The sequence below is a fragment of the Taurulus bubalis genome (assembly GCF_910589615.1).
Source record: "Taurulus bubalis genome assembly, chromosome: 9".
Classification (NCBI taxonomy): domain Eukaryota; kingdom Metazoa; phylum Chordata; class Actinopteri; order Perciformes; family Cottidae; genus Taurulus; species Taurulus bubalis.
In genome coordinates, this window is record NC_136597.1 from 26,726,530 (window position 1) to 26,748,993 (window position 22,464).

Genomic DNA, 22,464 nt, shown 5'->3' on the forward strand with positions numbered 1-22,464 from the left:
AGGTACAAAGCAACATCCTCAGTGGATGAGGAAGCGATCCATCTTGTCCCGTCCTTGAACGCTGAGTCAGACACTAACAGCTGACTGTGCAGAGGAATGCAATGCATTTACTGACAAGGAACAGTTAAGCTGTCTTTGCCTTTTCTACTTGGCCTCCGTGATAAAATACTAAAGTAGAAGGGGAGATGAGTGGATAGAAGAAGTGGCCGTAGTCGTCGTGATGTCGGCCGCTTGTTTGGTGACTGTATTTTGGTCATCGCCATCTTGGATTTTGGCCATTCATTAGATCATAAAGCATTCCCTGCTTTGTCTTTATAAAAACAAAACAAAATATGCTTAAACATGTGAAGGCAAAAAAAAAGATACTTTCTTATATTTTGTTATTAAACATCATGGCTTGGCTTGAAATTACTAAGAAATTGAAGTAAAAAAAGGTTTTAGGCAACGGAAATACTTTGTTCACACATTACACAAACTCAGCTTTTTGATGTGAAACTTAACTGTGATTCATTGTGAAACATTTTGATAATTGTGATACGTTGTGATAAGTGTCATACATTGTGATAATTATGATACGTTGTGATAATTATGATACATTGTGATAATTATGGTACATTGTGATAATTGTGATACATTGTGATAATTGTGATACATTGTGATAATTATAAAACATTTTGATAATTGTGATACATTGTGATAATTGTGATACGTTGTGATAAGTGTCATACATTGTGATAATTGTGATACATTGTGATAATTGTGATACATTGTGATAGTTGTGATACATTGTGATAGTTGTGATACATTGTGATAATTATGGTACATTGTGATAATTGTCATACATTGTGATAATAGTGATACATTATGATAATTGTGATACGTTATGATAAGTGTCATACATTGTGATAATTATGGTACATTGTGATAATTGTCATACATTGTGAAAATAGTGATAATAGTGATAATTGTGATACATTGTGATAATTGTGATACATTGTGATAATTATGATACATTGTAATAATTGTCATACATTGTGAAAATAGTGATAATTGTGATAATTGTGATACATTGTGATAATAGTGATAATTGTGATAATTATGATACATTGTGATAATTGTCATACATTGTGAAAATAGTGATAGTTGTGATACATTGTGATAATCGTGATCCGTCAAAAAGAAAACGTGATTTGCATCAAAATCGTTTCCCTGGGAAAACCCAATTCGCAATGCGGTTTCGTAGTTCAGGCAGCTGTCATTTTTAGGAGCCGCCATACGTTACTTCGTTTATCATTACCAACGAAGGGAGGCGAACTGCTCCGTGCCTCGTGAAATCACATCTGTCGCGCTCGCCGGCCTCCTGTGAGGAGAGCGGCGGCTCCAGCGCCCGGGCTTCCGTACGTTTCATTATCTCCTGATTTACACGCGTCTCTCTGCATTAGCAGCAGGACACCGCCGCGTAACCAGCAGAGCTACCGACTCCCGAACAGCACTCGGCCCTGGAGGATGCTGTGTGTGTGTGTGTGTGTGTGTGTGTGTGTGTGTGTGTGTGTGTGTGTGTGTGTGTGTGTGTGTGTGTGTGTGTGTGTGTGTGTGTGTGCGCGGTTGTTATTAAAGAGCAATGTCACAGCTCCTGGCTATTGTGGATAGCAGGAGTGGAAAGGTAGATGTTGCAGCAGGCGATTTGAGGTGCTTAATGACCCCGGAGTTGCATGATTAATGGGAGGGGTTTACACCATATTTCTCCGGCTTCGGGGGAGGGGGTGCGCGAGTGGAAACTACTGGGCATGTCATCTTTTAAAAGCCCCCCACCCTCCTCTCAAGGTCGGCCGAGCCTAGAAGAGAGCCCACCGAGACGACACGGCTATTAGTGGAGTTTCTTTTCCATTCTGGACCGATCGCACACACAGTGGAGGTGCAGACACATACATATAAAAACACACACACACACTGCGTGTACACACACGCATGGTATAAATGCACACGCATCCATCCTACACACATTTACACCAGGGACCACCCCAGCAGTACAGGGACCTCCTGGGATTCCTGCAACCTGCTTTGAGGAAGCAGAGCTCGTCTCCCTCCTGGAGGATGATGGAGTGCAGGTGCGATGCGGGTGAGCAGCGTCCGGGCCCTCGTCCCGCTCGCTCACTTCTTCATCCGGATAACGTGAACGCTACCGCACATGCAGTCCCTCCAACGGCGATCAAAGCCTTGAGTTTTTTGCATGCTTCAGGTTTGCAAGATTGTGCAAGATGTCTTGAAGGTAGACGACATCTTTGCAAGTTGAGTGAGATTGATCCGAGCAAGTTTTTGGGGTTCTTTTTTTTCTTCGTTTTCAGCACGGAGGGTGATCATGAATGCAGATTCACAGTAAATGCCTGCTAGGTTTGTCGAGAGGTTTCTCCACAGGAATAATAATATAGCCTAGTAGTGTATCATGATTTTTTTTTACAGCAGCCAGGAATGAAAGATGTATAAGTTATTCAGGCAAACAAAAATAACCTCAGAATGTGAGCCCACAGGGTGTTGAGTCCAGGAGGAAATGCAGATATGAGACGGGGGAGAATTTCAAGTTAGTACTCTTGCTGCATTTTTCCGGCACTATTATACTGCATGTAGGTAAATACGAACGAGTGACTTCATAAATGAAGTGAATTTGATGGTCTGCTTGTGTGGTTTCCTGTGGTCCTTTTAAGGTCTTTACACACTAGGGGCATTCATTTATTTTTAATTTATTTCATGCAACTAATATGCATGCCAATATAATTAGTTTTTTCTGTCAGGAAAACTTTCACTCTGATCGCTAGCGGCAAACTTTATGATGAAGGCAGCGCGGATCAGATCCACACTTACCTTTCACAATAAAAGCCCTTGACATACATTATTCTACCATTATTCTATATCATTTCTATATACTTCCCTGTCGTTTATTCGTCACGTTTATCATCACAGAACTTCCTCACAAGAATACTTTGATAGACAGATGAAAAGGATTGATCTGACTTGTGAAATTGAAAAAAATGAAAATGTATAAGTGTGTATGGAAAGAAGTTTGACCTTTTAGCATAATGGTAGAAGATAATGATCCTCAGCAGGGAGCCCCGGGTGTTCATCAAGACTTCCTCTCACTTTGCCATGGAGGGCAATCACACCTCTGCCCGGGTGGAAATTAGCTGGAACGAGGCAGTGGACTGCGACCGGCCTCCGTAATTGATTAACTGAACGCAGCAGTGAGCAGAAGTGTCACTAACAACATCAGCTGCTGTAAAAGAAAATTAAAATTAAAAAAACAGGGCGTCTCCCCTAATGAGAGCCTCCTTGATGTGCAAAAATGCAAAGCCGGTTACTCTGCGTTACTTATGCGACGATAAGTTGTTTACCGCCACGAGTTACAGCGAGATATGAGAGCATTCACGTACACACAGTTTAGGAAGAAATATGAGCTGAACACTCTCTCTATTATCTCTGACAGTTTGAACTTCTGTAATGGGCTTTTTAAGGTCTTCTACTCTCGCACAGTTCATTCAATGTCCAGCTACCTTTTTAATAAGTTAGTAAATGGCTTTTTCTTTTGGTCTTCTTGTTTCCATGTCGAAGTGTCCTTGGGCGAGACGAGGAATCCCAAATTCCCTCCTGGGGCGCTTTACAGGATGGGCTTCACGTGTTAAAGCTGCATTCTCTCTCCTGACCACCAGGGGCGACTCCTCTGGTTGTATAGAAGTCTATGCTTCATGTGTTAAAGCTGCATTCTCTCTACAAACCAGCAGGGGCGACTCCTCTGGTTGTATAGAAGTCTATGCTTCATGTGTTAAAGCTGCATTCTCTCTCCTGACCACCATGGGGCGACTCCTCTGGTTGTATAGAAGTCTATGCTTCATGTGTTAAAGCTGCATTCTCTCTCCTGACCACCAGGGGGTGACTCCTCTGGTTGTATAGAAGTATATGCTTCACATGTTAAAGCTGCATTCTCTCTACAAACCACCAGGGGGCGACTCCTCTGGTTGTATAGAAGTCTATGCTTCATGTGTTAAAGCTGCATTCTCTCTACTAACCAGCAGGGGGCAACTCCTCTGGTTGTATAGAAGTATATGCTTCATGTGTTAAAGCTGCATTCTCTCTCCTGACCACCAGGGGGTGACTCCTCTGGTTGTATCGAAGTCTATATAAATGACTCTACTTCTCTTGATGTATTCCCTCAGTAAACATTGTAAACATGAGTTTATGTCTCAATCTCTAGTTTCAAGTCTTCTTCAATACAGCATGATGTTCATTTAGTAAATGATGGTCATTTAGAGTCAAACAGACCATAAAGCAGGGGACGCTTTAGGGCGGGGCTTATTGTGATTGACAGGTAGATGCCGCTACCAGAGCCGTATACGGCATCTCTACGTCACTCCTCCGCATTCCAGATATCTTAACTTCTGTTCACTGTGGTTGCAGAAAACCAACATGGCGACGGGCGTAATCCAAGATGGCGACGGTAAAACTCAAGGCTTCAAATGTCAGTCCACAAACCAACGAGTGACGCTACGGTCCGGACCCAACAAAACAACAACAAAAAACATATTCCAGTTTCTCTCCTGAAGCAATCTTCCTCGCTCCACAAGCGTCCGTGAGGATCACGCAGCGTTACTTAGCCATGCTGGAGGCGCATCCTGTTCATTTGAATGCACGCCGGCCCGCGACCAGCGGCTCAATCTACTCAGGAGAAAATTACAAAGCCCAATCAATACAAATGTGTCCTACAAAGTTAAATACCCGCTGGCCTGATAAACAGCCACTTCTCCCTGTCATACGGCACAGAGGCAATCTGCCACGACAAATTGCTTTAGAGGGACGGCGGAGGGGAGGAAGGCTTCACGGGAGAAACACTGAGAATATTGGTGCCTTTTATGTTCATGAAGCGCTTTAGAGTTCTCCAGTGTGGCTCTGCTCATGCTTCTCATTGGTTATCATGTGACACCTGAGCGTTGTGTTGGCGGCAGAAGGCGTGAAGATGCTTCTTCTGTCACTTCCTGTGACCTCAGCGCTTCAGAAGGAATCTGAAGGGTTTTGCTGGTTCGCAGCGGTCATCCCTCTTGTCTCCTTTTTAGCTTTCAAATCCCAACGCTCACATTTTGATCGAAGAACGTTGGTTTTTGCGTCAAAATGCGAGTCCTTGACGATCTACATGCACATATATCCTTATCCAAAGTATTGCCTGCAGTATTAGTGAATTAGTATTAAATTAGTAACATTTGCAGTTCAGACAGTTTGTCAATATTCAGCTCTTCCTTGTAAATAATGAAGACTTAAAAGAGTTTTCCATTGTTTTCGGAGCTCAGTTCAGAAACTTGTCTGTGGTTTAATCTCTTGTTTGTTTGAAGTGAAGTTTAAGATGTTGATGAGTGGCTTTATGTTTGTTGTTTTTGGGCATTGGCTCATTTCTGAAGCTTCAAATGAACTGCTGTCTGTGAGTTGTGATATATATTATATGTTTTGGCCTTTTATGGATGTGTGGAATAGTGGCAAGTCATGTTCCGTCTTGGTTCTGCTGGAGGGAACGGGAGAACCGGAACCAGGACTTTGCAGAACTGGCAGTGAGATCCCGCTGCAGTAAAAGTGAGTTTCTGAAGGGACTCTGGGGCTCGGAAGCACTACCGTCTTTGTCCACAGGGACCGCCAAAATCCACAAGAAACAAAAGTAGCTTGTCGTAGCTTTTGAAGTCGTTTGGAACGCAATACATGATGAAGCTGAGCACTCTGATGTCAGCGACACCCTCCTTCTGCAAGGGGAGGAATGAGGATATTCTTGTTCTTTTTCTTGTTTTTTTATATTATTTCATCGTTGACTCTTGTGTCTGAACAGATTGGGGCTCCCCCTGTTGGGATGCATTCGTCGTGCCGGTCGCGGTCACCTGTAATTAACCCCACCTGTGTATATTGATCCAGAAAGGGCGTCTCGCCCCAAAACGTCCGTGCGGTAATATTAAAAAGTCAAATCGAAGTGCTTTCCTTGAATACAGTATTTCCAACATTTGCCCCTCTCGTCTCAGTGCATAATGTGTTGGCGTCCGCTCAGCTGCACTAATGAAAAGCTTTATGAATCCACACATTAACCTTTAGTCTGAGTTTGCTTTTTGCAAAATCAGAGGAGAATGTTCACCATATGTCCATAACAGCCTTTTCTCTCACGGTCCAAACTGCAGCTTAACTGCAATACTGTTTGTATGTAACACTCAGTGTGTGTGTGTGTGTGTGTGTGTGTGTGTGTGTGTGTGTGTGTGTGTGTGTGTGTGTGTGTGTGTGTGTGTGGGCTCCTTTGTGCACGTGTGTGGGATTGTGGTTGTACGAGGATGTGTTTTTTTTCTTTTAAAGGTGCATTGATTTTTCTCTTTTCATCCCTTTTTTAATTTATTTTGTATTGATGTTGAAATATATCATGAAAGAAGATCAAAAGTTGAAGAATAAAACCGCGTCTGTTCAGTGCTTCCTTTATGTGAGCGTTCCTCTTGACATTCCTCACTACTCCCACAGCCTCACGAATAGCCCTTAAATCTCTCTCTCTCCATAAATATATATATATATAAATATATATATATATATATATATATATATATATATATATATATATGTATATATATATATATATATATATATTTATATAAAAGGGGAGAATAGATGAGGGCCACGCCTGGGAAGGCGTCAATAAGTGGCAGCGCACTAAAGCCCTCCTGACTGAGAGATCGTCTCTATTGATTCAAGTGAGGAAGATAACATCCTCACTTGTGGGCCTGCCTCTTTTAAAAAAATGCGGAGATTTAGATTGCAAAAAAAACTCAGAGATGCATGGAGGGGAAAACACCACAAAGTTCAATATTTGCCCGGCGTGGTGGACCAGATGTCCGCTGCAGAAGCCTTCCCACTTAGCCTCCGACCCTAATGGAAATGCCTTTGAGTGTCATCATCGGGATGTGATCCCATGTCCCAGAGTGCAGACGTGCAATTCATCAAACGCTGCTTTGCACGTGTTGCTATTATCAGATGTTAATAAAGCTCTGGAGAAATACCCTTTTTCGGCTGCAGAACGCAAAGGTTCCCACGTTCAAAACCTTCTGCAGGAATCAATGAGCTATTGTATTGTTTCATAAATGTATCACGAAACTTAATGAACATTTAGTTTGCGTCGCTGTTATTGATTGCAATAAAGCTAAAACCCCTTATTGATCACAGACGGCTAATATACATTGTCTCACCACATCAATCAGGCGTTTCTTTTCTGCTGAGTCAACAAACTTTTGCTGCATTTTTAGGCGAGTTCCCCCTGTTTTAATTTGAATGTTATGAAGCAACACATTCATCAGAACTCATGAACCATCAGGGAGTCTGAAGTGTTGCCGGGACCTTTACAGGATTCAGAGTCTAAATTATGATTATCTCCTCAACCAGAACGTCTATTTGAATATTTAAAAAAGTATAATATACAGAAAACCATTGGGAACATAGATAATACATTAATATATGTGTTATTGGTATATTGGTTTATGATAGTGCACAGAAAAGAAGAAAAATATATAGATATATATTTTGCAAAAAGATTATAATTAAAAGTTGTATTTTCTTATCTTAACTATATTTGCTATGTTTTAATTTAATATATAACATATCTCTATATGTTAAGAGTATCTTTGCAATGTTTTGGCTTTGATTGAGTGAAGTTAAGTATTTTTAAATAATTATCTAACGCAAAGTTACGTAACAAACATATCTAATGTTCACCTATACCACAATATTTTACTAATCCTTACCAAGTACTTTTACACTTATTTATATGTGCAAGTAAAGCTAAAAAGTACGTAAACCTACATTGGAAGTTTATTTTGAAAAGACTCAGTTTGAATCGCACTCTGACTGCACGGCCAAAGTTTCCAGTTCTCAGCAATTACTTTAGTGAGAACAATGTTATCAAAGCCAATAGAAATAGTTGCAGATAAAACACACTATAATTAACCAAATTCATCCTTGAACAGATATCCTCTCTGTTGCTGTGATGGTCAGCGTTAACATTCCATCTCATTCACATCCAAGTGCTGATCCTCCTTTAATTTGCTTCCCGGCTTTATCTGAAGCAGCAGAGATAACGCAAACATTCTCGCTTCGCTAATTGAAATCCTGATTAATTAAACAGACCTTCTTATTCCGTGTGATTTTGTATTATTATCAGGCAATACAAATCCTACATAAAAGCAGATTGTGTTGCCTTTTTCATCTTTCACAAACCTGACAGGCTTCACTGAAATATGGATTGCCTCGCTTTAAAAAAACACACATTCTGTGTACTTTGAAGCGGCTTTAAACCAATAACAATACGTCTCATGACTAACACGGAGTCCACAGGGTACCGGGTTCTCCGACTCCGACTACCAACCATGTTAGTTGCTGCCGGACACTTTTTCATGTGTCGTTATTTCCTTTGGACCAGCGAAACTAAACGTGAACCTCTTTTCTCCCAGATGAGAACCTCCTGGATGTCCACTTCACTTACTCCTTCCATTTGTTAAAGCTTTCACCAAAGCCACCTGCATGCAGAGAACACGGGGAACTTCTCTCAGGATGCGACTGCTGCTGCGGAACGCTCGCAGAACCACCGACGCCTAAGCCGTTAAATTAGGAGATGTATAGTTTTGTTTTTTAACCTTGGTGGCGCGGAAGTTAACTTGTGTTCCCGGTGGAATTAGGATGCATGCAGTGTACACGACTCAGCCGGCAGTTTATTTCAACAGCGTGCGAGAGTGCAGTTAAAATCTCTGGTCCGAGGCTCAGCAAGACATCAGCTGTCGGCGCTGCAGGCCTCCAGCTGCTCCCTCTGGACTCCATTTGTGCATCGTCTTGTTTCTACACACAGAGACGCACACCTTTGAATTTCAGCAACCTCAGAAGACACACGTGCCTCGTTATCCCAGGTTCTTTCATCTCCTTCAAGGCCCTGGGAGATGAAGAGACGCGCTCCTGGATGAATGACTCGTGGTGTTTGTCGGAGACAGGAAGTGGTGTCAAACAAGAAAAAGCGATGGAGGGGTTCGATACGTGTCGTTGACTGAGCGCCAGTTAGCGCTTCAAAGGCTCGCGGCTCAGTTTGAGGCGACGTGGTTCTCAGGTATGTCCACCTCCGTGTGTGAGAGTCGCATGAAGGTGTGAATTGTTGTGGCGCCGCCGGGGTCCTGGCGTCCCTCGCCGTTTCCGAGCAATTCACACTCCGAGTCTCACGACGTCCCGAACATGAGCTCCGTGTGTCATGTGACTTCCAGGTGTGAAGGAACGCAGAGGCGAGGAGAGACACTGCTTCTGTCTCTGTCTCTGTCTCTGGTCTCTGGTCTTTGTCTCTGGTCTTTGTCTCTGGTCTCTGTCTCTGGTCTTTGTCTCTGGTCTCTGTCTCTGGTCTTTGTCTCTGGTCTCTGTCTCTGGTCTCTGGTCTCTGGTCTCTGGTCTCTGTCTCTGGTCTTTGTCTCTGGTCTTTGTCTCTGGTCTTTGTCTCTGGTCTCTGTCTCTGTCTCTGGTCTCTGGTCTCTGTCTCTGTCTCTGGTCTCTGGTCTCTGTCTCTGTCTCTGGTCTCTGTCTCTGTCTCTGGTCTCTGGTCTCTGTCTCTGGTCTTTGTCTCTGGTCTTTGTCTCTGGTCTCTGTCTCTGTCTCTGGTCTCTGGTCTTTGTCTCTGGTCTTTGTCTCTGGTCTTTGTCTCTGGTCTCTGTCTCTGTCTCTGGTCTCTGGTCTCTGTCTCTGGTCTCTGGTCTTTGTTTTTGGTCTCTGGTCTCTGTCTCTGTCTCTGGTCTCTGTCTCTGTCTCTGTCTCTGGTCTCTGTCTCTGGTCTCTGGTCTCTGTCTCTGGTCTCTGGTCTTTGTTTTTGGTCTCTGGTCTTTGGTCTCTGTCTCTGTCTCTGGTCTCTGTCTCTGGTCTCTGTCTCTGTCTCTGGTCTCTGGTCTCTGTCTCTGGTCTCTGGTCTTTGTCTCTGGTCTCTGGTCTTTGTCTCTGGTCTTTGTCTCTGGTCTCTGGTCTTTGTCTCTGGTCTTTGTCTCTGGTCTTTGTCTCTGGTCTCTGTCTCTGTCTCTGGTCTCTGGTCTCTGTCTCTGGTCTCTGGTCTTTGTTTTTGGTCTCTGGTCTCTGTCTCTGTCTCTGGTCTTTGTCTCTGTCTCTGGTCTCTGGTCTCTGTCTCTGGTCTTTGTCTCTGGTCTCTGGTCTTTGTCTCTGGTCTCTGGTCTTTGTCTCTGGTCTTTGTCTCTGGTCTCTGGTCTTTGTCTCTGGTCTCTGGTCTTTGTTTTTGGTCTCTGGTCTCTGGTCTTTGTCTCTGGTCTTTGTCTCTGGTCTCTGGTCTTTGTCTCTGTCTCTGGTCTTTGTCTCTGGTCTCTGGTCTTTGTCTCTGGTCTTGGTCTCTGGTCTCTGTCTCTGGTCTCTGGTCTCTGTCTCTGGTCTCTGGTCTTTGTTTTTGGTCTCTGGTCTTTGGTCTCTGTCTCTGTCTCTGGTCTCTGTCTCTGGTCTTTGTCTCTGTCTCTGGTCTCTGGTCTCTGGTCTTTGTCTCTGGTCTTTGTCTCTGGTCTCTGGTCTTTGTCTCTGGTCTCTGGTCTTTGTTTTTGGTCTCTGGTCTCTGTCTCTGGTCTTTGTCTCTGGTCTCTGGTCTCTGTCTCTGGTCTCTGTCTCTGGTCTTTGTCTCTGGTCTCTGGTCTCGGTCTCTGGTCTTTGTCTCTGGTCTCTGGTCTTTGTCTCTGGTCTTTGTCTCTGGTCTTTGTCTCTGGTCTTTGTCTCTGGTCTCTGGTCTCTGGTCTTTGTCTCTGGTCTTTGTCTCTGGTCTCTGGTCTCGGTCTCTGGTCTCGGTCTCTGGTCTCTGTCTCTGGTCTCTGGTCTTTGTCTTTGGTCTCTGGTCTCGGTCTCTGGTCTCGGTCTCTGGTCTCTGGTCTTGGTCTCTGGTCTCTGGTCTCGGTCTCTGGTCTCGGTCTCTGGTCTCGGTCTCTGGTCTTTGTCTCTGGTCTCTGTCTCTGGTCTCTGTCTCTGGTCTCGGTCTCTGGTCTCTGGTCTCTGTCTCTGGTCTCTGTCTCTGGTCTCTGTCTCTGGTCTCTGTCTTTGGTCTCTGTCTCTGGTCTCTGTCTCTGGTCTCTGTCTCTGGTCTCTGTCTTTGGTCTCTGTCTTTGGTCTCTGTCTCTGGTCTCTGTCTATGGTCTCTGGTCTTGGTCTCTGTCTCTGGTCTTGGTCTCTGGTCTCTGGTCTTGGTCTCTGGTCTCTGGTCTTGGTCTCTGGTCTCTGGTCTCTGTCTCTGGTCTCTGTCTCTGGTCTCTGTCTCTGGTCTCTGTCTCTGGTCTTGGTCTCCTTGTCTGGTCGTTAGCAGGATGGATGTAAACTTGGTGGATTCCAAGAAAATTCGGTGCAAACAACGTTAAAAAATGTCATCCAATCTTTTTCCAGCTTTGCTGATTAAAATATTTGGATGAACCCGAATAAAAATAAGTTGTTATTCTTTGAGATTTCATTTTCCTGGTCAATAGTTACCAACATCAAATATGAACTCATGCATTTGAAACATCCAGTTTTTCCTGCTCCACCCTTCATGTGATTCATGTTTTCGGCTCTTTTCTGCGACCTCCTGACCTTTGGCTCGGGGTAGATCTGGGGGTCTCCCTCTCTTCCTCTCTTCCTCTCTTCGTCGCTCTGCTGCAGGGCCGCGAGGCTCCGCTACAGCGAGGAGCGAAGAGTGGCGTGAAAATCAGGTGCTGACGAAAAGATGTCGCTGTTGTTGGGGAGCAGAAACCAACCGATGCGGAGGCTACAACGTCACATCGTGAGTCGCAGCCCGCTGGTTTGTGTTCCGGAGGCGAGTCGGGATACAGTGAGTCCAGTAAATGTTTTGACGGGGCCTTTTTGGGTTTGGAGAGGCGTGCTGTGTGACGAGAGGCGCTGGCGCTCCAGCAAGAGAGCAGCAGATGACTCCGGCTTTCCCCGAACTGAATATCAAATGAACAATCGCAGCGGCGGACGCCAGCACAACGGCGCATCGCGTCCCATTAACCGAGGAACGCCCCGTCGTAACGAGCAATTTGACAACGCACGGCAGCAAACATTTAGATGCAATGACTTGAATGAAAGAAGAAAATGTCACCGCGCTGCCCTGATGTGTGCATTAGCAGATTGAGTTTACTCGAGTGTCGATGGGATGGGAACACGCCGTGATTCAATGGCGAAGGACGGCAACAACGACGCCATACCAGCGTGAGACGTTTTGCTGTTGTGGAAAAACAGTGAAGCTGCAGTTTTGTTGTCTTTTATCCTGTTTGAATGGATGGTGGAGGCGGTCACATGTGGTGGTTCCTTCTGCAAGCCCCGAAGGTTTGCTTTTAAACCCACGTGTGCATTGTTTTACGCTCATGCATATCGCTTGTTACGGGGTGGGGTACGAAAAAGGACCCAAACGCCAAAGCAACAGTTAAAAAGGAATATTTATTTACAAAGGACGAGCCTCCAACAGGCCGAGAGGAAAAAAGGTGGAAGAAACAAAAACAAGAATCAAAAAACCGACAGGAACAAGACTCACAAAAACCCAAACATGGTCTACTCACTCAAACACACAGTACGATCCCACACTGGGGCAGGAGACAAGCAGGGTTTAAATCCATGGAGGAGGGCAGGTTATTGGACACACCAGGGAACAATCAGGGACAATCAACAGGTAATCACAGGGAAGGAAGTGCAGGAAACACAGAAGACACACAAGACAAGGACTACAAAATAAAACAGGAACACAAAACACATCATTACATCGCTTCTCTTTTGCTTTATCCTATGCACAAATAAATGATTAAATCAATGGTGCTATTTTAGGTTTACACATGATTTTCTACTATTATAATCACTGTTTTATTACGTCCAGCTTAGTCAGCGATCTGAGCAGAAGGCGTTTGATTGACAGGATGATTTGTGAGTGCGATGACAACACAATGCAGACGTTACTGACAGCAGCGTGAACAAATATGCCGGACACACGAAGGTGGGCGGGTCAAACAAACACAGGACTTTCAACCAGGAGACCCGTGTTTGTGTCCGAAAAAAGGTTCTTTCGTTTTTCCAAAGTTACATTTGTGACGTGTTTTATGTGACTTTTCTAAAGTTTTGTTTAGTTTACCAACTTATTTTAAGCCCAACCACGATGTTTTTCTGAAACTTGACTCTGTGGTTTCCCATCACACAGTCATGTGATCATCGCTAAAGACGCCCTGTGGAGTTTTCTTGTTAACAAACAAACGCTGGCTTCATGTCAGAGTTACTCGCCAGAGGGCATTGTGGGTAGCCGTGAGCAAAATCCCTCACATCAAAAGCCACTGACTGGTGAGATGTTATGAGACTTAGTTATACTTTACCTTTAAATTAAGATGCCAAATGTTACGTGTTAAAACATATCTTATATAAGGTGAGGCAGACCTGAAACTTCTATTTTTGCTGTGTTTCAATCTTTATCTACTCTTAACCAGTAACACATATACTAATATTTACACATCTGAACAAAAGCTCACATGGGTTGCCTTTATTATAACACCAACATTATTCAAATAGCTCGTGTGGTTGCAGAGATGCACCCTTTTTAGTTTGTGGATGTCATTTCGAGCAGAATCCTAAAAAATACCTAGTTTTTAAAAGCTGCATTCTGAATTACATTTCGAGCGAAACATATTTTTGGAGGACTTTCCTGTTGTTGTTTGAACCTAAAAAAATGGATATTATGTTACATATTTATTTTTTGTTTACATTTTTTACTAATTTTTGGTCCCAACATTATGTTTCTAAACCAAAAAAAGTGTTTGAGAGCTTTAATTTTTAACAGGGTTGCAGGAGCTGCATATGTAGTGCACTGCCATGAGATATAGACCTGAGTTACTTGTATTTGTTTTTTGAGTGACAGAAAAATGATGACTGAAGCACAACAACTGCAACTTTATTTACACGGCTCCGACATCACAGGCTCCTCGGTGGCCTCGCCAGGGAAGATCTGAACATCCAACGCTTCAGTCCTCGCCATCCCTCTGGAACCCGTTGTGTTGGCTTCCATTGTTCCGCCAGGTTGGTGGATGCAGAATAAAAAATAAAAATAAAATAGACAGGCTTCTTGCCCGGGCTAGCAATAACAAACAGAGGAAAAAAGTTTGTTAATTTGCTGTTCTGTCTGTCGGGTGGAAGACAAATTCAAAGATATCGATCCGCTGTTATATCAGGAAAACCACAAAAAAATCATGGTATAAATCCCCCCCCCCCCCCCCCCCCCCCCCCCCAAAAAGAAAATATGTTAGGTATCAAATAAAACATACAAATCAGGGCTACAAAAATATATAATCCCCATGTACAACCTCTAAACACAACTCAAACAATAAATAGGATTATGGGTTAGGGTTAGGGCTTAAAGGGTTAATCGGGGAGATGTTTTCCAATGGCCACCAGACACACATAACTCAGGTTTAAAATGAAATGTCCCAGATTGTTTTGATAAATAACACAGCTTAAGTTTGTGCAATGTTCCAATCAACAACCGCAATAACAAATCAGCCCTTTCTTATCAGACATCACCGCATCGGCTAATCGCCAACTGGATTCAACAACAGCGGTTTCCCCCCGCGGCACGCGGTGTGTCATTGTACCAGCTCAGCTAATCTTCCCCCCGACTATCACACCTTTTCATGCTGAATAGAGCCGTTTAATTTCCCTTGTTGTCGCGGAGGTTTAATTGCACATTAGTCTGGTTTTATTTAAACACTTCTTTCTGAGTCTCCACAGCGGACGAGTTGTGTTTTTGGAGCGAGGGCCCGGCCGCTGTGGGCGGCATCGCTGTTGGAACAGAGCAACGGCTCGTCGCGGTAAACAAACAAGGCGACAGAAAGCAAACAGAGAAAAGGCAACAAACAAAGAAGAGGGCACATTTGTTCAGACGTCGGGATAATCCGAGCGTCTGGTCCTGTGTGATATGTGCCGATCCGAGAGACGAGCACCGCTTGTTTGTGTTTGTCTTCTCGTTTGCATGGAAATATGTGTGTTTTTCTCCCTAAAGAACATCTGAGGACATCATTAAATGTTGAAAGGCATGTACATAAATTAAACATCGGCGTTTCATGTCGCCTCGGTTTGTAAACTTTCTGAGAGATTTCGTATCAGAGCCCCGCATCTTAATTACAAGCCACTCGGGTAAGTCTTCTCTCCGCCAGGACCGAACACAGAGGATGGAAGGGTTGCCAACACTTGATTTGCATTGTGGGCGCGCCGAAGATGGAAAACAGCGTTTGCAACTGAACGGATTGGAATTACCACGCGGCCTGATGACTTAATTATGGAAGCCCGTTTCCGCTACAAAAAAGAAGTCATAATTATGAGATAATAAAGTCGAAATCATGAGATCAAAATAATTATGAGGTTTATATATTATATAGTCGTGACATTACGACCATACAGAAATTCGGACGGCTCATTTAAAGGCACAGTGTCTGGTACTTCTTCACGGATTTAGTGTTTAGATACTTTCACAGTATTTACATGTCACTTACACCTGCTTCATGATAATAAAAAAATACTTTTCTACAATATGACACCTTTAAGAGTCATTAAAAGAAATGCAGTGAGACAGTAAAATAGAAAAAAAAGCACTTTTCTACAAAATATGTCCCAGAATGGAGCGACCGTCATGATTTCAAAGAAGTATGGAAGCCCGTTTCCTTTTTATCTCATAATTATGACTTTTTGTGGCGGAAACGGGCTTCCATACATATTTTTGGCTGATGGAGAAATAAAAAAACCCAAAACATTCTTTATTGCTGCGTCACTATTCGAAATCATGACGGTCGCTCCATCCTGGGACATATTTTGTGGAAAAGTGCAGTTTTTTTCTATCTTACTGTCTCACTACATTTCTTTTAATGACCTTTAAAGGTATCACATTTTGTAAAAAAGTCATTTTTTAATCATGAAGCAGGTGTAGTTGTCATGTAAATACTGTGAAAGTATCTAAACATTAATCCATGGAGAAGTAGACACTGTGCCTTTAAATGAGAATTTCTGTTTGGTCGTGATGTCACGACTATATAATATATAAACCGTTTCAGTTTAAAATGTAAACCTTCTCAATATGCCACAGTTCATGTTTTGGTTTTAGTGTAAATGGCATCATCTGACGGGAAGTACGTTTTTTTTAAAATAATTTATTAAAGGTATACTGTGACATACTCATGTTTTATCATAATCATTTTCATCCTCCCGAGGTTCTTACTCAAGAAGCGTTATTTCACATCACAACTACAACAAAGGGTATTTTTCTTTCGTCCATTTTAACACAGTACTCTTTAATTAATACAGTTTTAACATCGCTCTCCTTTTACTGTCAGATTGGCTTCACGTAGTGAACCAGGAACTAGAAATAATAAAACCTCATTCAACCGAATTCACTCACGACTCACTATAAAGTCCATTAAATAGTCAGTATCCAATTTAGGCTTTTATTATTACAATTATTCTATCAGACCTCAAAAGCTACGCCGGCCCCGGTGCCTCAACTCGCCGGTGGACATGCACTTCTGTCGGGCGGGTGACATTTAATCCATATTATATTGGTTCATGGAAATTGTTTTTGATAAACAGCAATAAACAGTGGAATAAATGAGAACACACTGGATGCTGAAAAGGGAAAAACTGACCATTGTTTTCTGGAAATAGAGTCAACATGTTGGATAAGGTTCTGGATAGATTTTGTCATTAGCATTATTGTCAATAAATGTCAATGACTGTGTCCTCATTCATTACTCCCCACTGGCTATCCAGGGACGTCTATGTGGAGGACTTTATCATGAGCTCATCTGCAAAATGAAGAAGAAAATAAACTTTAAAAAACGTGCCAGATCGCTGTGGATCATCCAGAACAAAAATAGCTTCCAGTATGTATTCATCATAGAAATATATGTCGATATTTATTAAGTTAGTAGTGAAATGCAAAAGCATTGTGGGATGCAGTTTTACATTTAACCCGTCATGCGCATCGTTAATCAACGGCGTCGTTTCAGGGCCATGGACAGCGCTGTTTGTCATGAGGTCGCTGTCCGTGGTTCTGAAACAGCGATCGCCTCGCTTCCAGTGGTTGCTGCATATCCTCAGAAATGTTATTTTTCAGTCACTTCCTCTTGACACCTTTCCTTAGCGTCTAGTACTCAGTACTCACACATCAGAGAAGTACTTTCTGTTTCACCCCCACTTAAGTTATGTAAGCTAGTCTTTGAAATAGAAGAAAGGCATACCCTTTTTTTCATAATGCTTCACATTATTAAGATTCCTCTCAGACTAACAATATGAATTTCACCTTGAAGGTAAGCGGGGTAAAAGCAATGAAAGGAGGTCTTCTTTTTTTCTTCTTCAGCATTTCAATATAATGGAACTTGATACACACCTGGCACAGCTAGCGTGATGGCGTTCCAGCTTGTGAAGGTAATTGCAGACAACACAGTCCCTGCGTGGCCTGGAGGACCTGCAGGGTTCCTCCAGGCCACGCAGGAAGCTCCAAGAATAGTTCAACTTCACATATTCGTAAAAGAAAAAGAAGAAGAAAGAAATACATTACGGGAGGAAAGTATGAAATGACTTCAGATCCGCAGCTGGAGTTCCTGAGGACAAATATTATTCATATTATTCAAAGAGGTTCTGCTGTTGCCATTTTTAATTAATAACTGTGGAAACCAAGAAGGTGTCCGTCAAACTCGGAGGATACCTTTGATCACTTTTACCACATTCACTCTGTTAAAGGCCATATGGATGACTCCACATCATCATCATTCATCCATTCATTCAATCAAATAGTCCTTATAGTGATCCATTAGACCCGGACCTGGACCCGGACCACTATATTAGGTTTCTGTTGAAGTGCCTTGGCCATCTTAAGTAGTCCAAGTTCACATTGCAGGGAAAGACTCGCTCATTGAAGCGTCTCCTCATCCACTTCTTCCCTTTTGTTTATTCAGCTTTGAATTTGAATGCTGAACATACTTTCATCAGGAGGAGGGAGGAGGGAGGAGGGATCTCTTTCAAGTGTAAATTTGAAAAAGGCCAGGTGGTAATTTGTTAGTTTAGAAAATCACAAACAAAAAGGGAAGGCGGGCTTCCTCACGGACGCCGGAGTCGATGCTAATTTGTGCTTGTGCTCCGTTGTTGACGCGTCGCTCTCAGGCGGAGGAATCACCTCTAATCCACGAGCCGGAATGTGATCGTTCCTTTGGGAGATGACACGAAATCCAGTTCCAGTTTGTGGACGGCTCATTTGAATATAAATTAGAAAAAGGAGCGCTGATGACTCCTTCTTCAACTCGGTCTCCGACTACAGTCTTTTCAGGATCGACGTTGGAAATTTAAACAAAACAACAACAAGAAATGCTACACAGCTCTTTCGTTGGTTAGGTTTTAGTAAAAAAAACATAGTTTGGCTTAAAATTACTATGACATTTGAACAAAACTAAACTAAAAATGCAACTAAAGTACTTGGTTTGGCGTTTAGGCCGTCGCCATCTTGTTTTTTTGCAACCAGTGAACAGAAGTGATCATATTTGGAATGTGGAGTGACGTAGAGACGCTGTATACGCCTCTGGTAGAGACCTGTCAATCACCTGGTAGCCCCGCCCCTAAAGCGTCCCCTGCTTTATGGTCTGTTTGACTCTAAATGACCATAATTTACTAAATGAACATCATGCTGTATTGAAGAAGACTTGAAACTAGAGATTGAGACATAAACTCATGTTTACAATGTTTACTGAGGGAATACATCAAGAGAGAAGTAGAGTCATTTATATAGACTTCTATACAACCAGAGGAGTCGCCCCCTGGTGGTCAGGAGAGAGAATGCAGCTTTAACACATGAAGCATATACTTCTATACAACCAGAGGAGTTGCCCCCTGGTGGTCAGGAGAGAGAATGCAGCTTTAACACATGAAGCATAGACTTCTATACAACCAGAGGAGTCACCCCCTGGTGGTCAGGAGAAAGAATGCAGCTTTAACACATGAAGCATAGACTTCTATACAACCAGAGGAGTCGCCTCCTGGTGGTCAGGAGAGAGAATGCAGCTTTAACACATGAAGCATAGACTTCTATACAACCAGAGGAGTTGCCCCTGGTGGTCAGGAGAGAGAATGCAGCTTTAACACATGAAGCATATACTTCTATACAACCAGAGGAGTTGCCCCTGGTGGTCAGGAGAGAGAATGCAGCTTTAACACATGAAGCATAGACTTCTATACACCAGAGGAGTCGCCCCCTGGTGGCCATTATAAATACAGCAGGTTTAACACACTTCAACATTGGCTTCAGAACTAAAGGTCGCCGCCTGGACACAAACAGCCCAGGAGGCTGCTGTGTTTCATGACCTCAACTTCCGTTGACTTATTTGAAACTTATTCGTGATAAATCAAAAGTAAATTCACAATGCCGTAATGTTCCGGTGACAAGGCCAGAAAGATAAGAGTGTGACAGTAACTTTGTGTACTTCCCTCGCCGTGCCGCCTATTAGTCTCACGTCTGCCGGTGTCCTGGCGCGGTGAGGACTTGACAGGTCCGCCGCAGAACCTCAAATTAACTTAATTTGGGCCTGGATGTCATCCTCCGCAAAGCCGCCTTGCTCTTTCTTCAGTCCAAACCTCAGATTTGTCGCCGCCGGCTCGGACCGGGGACACAGCGATTCTCCGAAAGCCCGGGAGGACCGCCGGCTTTTAATGAGGCGGAGGATCGGCCAGAGAGGCGGCTGTTTTTTTTTTAATCAGCAGTATAAGGCCACTTTCCTGCTCAGTCCTCCATTTCCATTGCAAGAAATTATTTATTTATGGATGCCTCTGCTCTCTGGTGTTCGGCCGCCCATTACAGTCTGGATGGCACAAATGACGGGGCGTGGTAATTGGCATGGTGCAAAATTACCACCGAGGTCCAGACTAATGGTGTGTTTGATTGCCATTTTGGGCCACTATACGGCACTTTCCTTTTTTTCCTTCTTTCGTTTTTTAAACACAATTTGAGACATAAAAGAAGATATATATATTTATATATATATATATATATATATATATATATATATATATATATTGCACTGTAAGTGTATTCATGTTCAGGCGTTTCAATGTCAGCAGGGAGTAACTATTTTAAAAAGAACACAAATCTTCATTTTGTTCGCTGAAGGAAAAAGCTTCCCGTGAATATATTGTTTTTATCTGGTTCACCACTGGGATTCTCCTGGTGATATGAGACTTTTGTTCATTTATTTTGTACATGTTATCACGTGTAGGAAGCACACAGAAGAATGTTGTTTCTTAAATGGTTCTTTAACATCACCTACTGAAGATCCATGACATGTTTATCTTTTGTAAAAATGCATTACAATAAAGTAAAGTGCAGTACAACTGTGTTTGTATTATTCTATGATTAATTTGCCAGAATTTCTAGATCATCACGAAAAAGATCCTGGAAAATGATCTCGAGAAAATAGAAGGTTTAAGAGTTTAAAAACTCAAAAGAACCAATATTTTCTTTATTGAACCTTTTTTCTTTGGGTTCTTCAAAGAACCAGAAATGGTGCTATGAAGACCCTTTTTTAAGGTTCTTTGAAGCACCTTTATAGGTTCTTTGAAGAACTATTTAAGAAAATGGCTCTTTAAAGAACCCTGGTTTGAAAGGTTCTTTGTGGAACCAGAAATGGTTCATCTATGGCATCAGAAGAACCATTTTCGGTTCCTTGGAACCTTCATTTTTCAATATGTAGCGACCGATTGCACCCAGGAGGCTTTGACATTCAACAAAAAATAGATTATCCCACATTTATATATATATATATATATACATATATATATATATATATATATATATATATATATATATATATATGTATATATATATATATATATTCCATACAGAGAACATTCTCGATAAACAAAACAAAAAAGGCTTTGCTTGGAGTGAACTTTTAAAATGTGTCTTGCCTCAGAGGTTATATACTGTACCCACCACAGAGACCCCACCCTTGGGACCCGGTTTCTTTGAACATTATTTTACATAATGGAGCTCGTATTGATTTTTGTTTTGAACTAGAGGGAAGAGTTTGAATAGGCAGCGCTAATATTTTAATCCTGCATTCCCAAGACGAGGAGAGATACTCTGTGAAGAGGAAAAACACAAGCAAACAGCATTTTTGTTCCTTTCATAAAAAATAAAAAAAAGGAAATCTTGCAGAGAAGTTTTCCATAAAAAAGAGCAGGTGTTATGTATTTCCACAGATTCATACGGATCCCTCAGCTCCTCATCCTCATCCTCCGTTCTTGACAAGTGATCAATTCTTCCACTTAGAGAAAGTTTATGAACAAATCACCGTCTAGTGATGAAGCCGAGGTTGACTGGAAGTTTGCAAACATGGACTCAATATTGATTTCCACATGACGGGTGAATTATTTCTCTCTCGGCAAAGTCTGAAATGTGATATGAAGTCGTCTCATTACAAGCAGAACAAAACAACCTTTTCTTCCACGGGGAGCGATACCCTTTTGCCACGAGTCACTCCAACAGTAATGCGTCCTTTAGATTAGCCTGTCAGGTGCAATGTAATTTGACTGGGGCGATTAGAGAAGAAGATATCTCAGCGCGTTATTGATTCGCATGTGAAGAGGGCCACATGTAGACAGCCTGGTAACAAGGGAGGGGGGAAGGATTAAAGGGTTGCACACAGTCAATTGTTTCACCTGATCCTATATTTAAAAGAAAGATAGAGTAGAGCACAGAGGAGAAGATGCAGGTGGCGGCCTGTGCACTCAAAATGCTGACATCAGCATAACAACGCTAACGCTGATGCTTGGAAGCCGTTAGCATGTGGACGTCTGCTAATTCGTGCTTCTTGACCAATGTGAATGATGACGCGAGGTCTTTGCTCCATTTAGACGTTTTCATTTGTTGTCTTTTCGTCTTTATTGCCGGAGCGCGTGCGACATCAAAGGGAATAAAACACTCAGAAACATTTAGGAAAGGAAGCGTGAGGAATGAAGCGCAGGTCAGGTGACGCCCCGTCTCCCACAGCGCTATGCTCACCTGAAGCCCTTTAAGCCCTCACCCTAACCTATTTATTGTGTTGAGTTGTGAACACATTTCTTGAGGAAACTGATATGAAACAAATCAGATAAAAATCGTATGAGACGTCGCGTCGGGAATTTAACCTAAAAATGTGTGACATATGCGAAAAAAATTAATATGATCTGTTCAGTTAATTTGGCTGATTCAAGGTTATTTAGCTAACACATTTTATATTGATCAATCCAAAGCGTATTAAAACAAATGTAAACCAAAAAATCATGTATTAATTATTCAATTATTAATATATTTTCTTTTACCAAATGTAACATTTCAAATATTTGACACAAAGTCATAAATGTGTTCTATGTGGTTTATCCAGTCTGCATTATGTC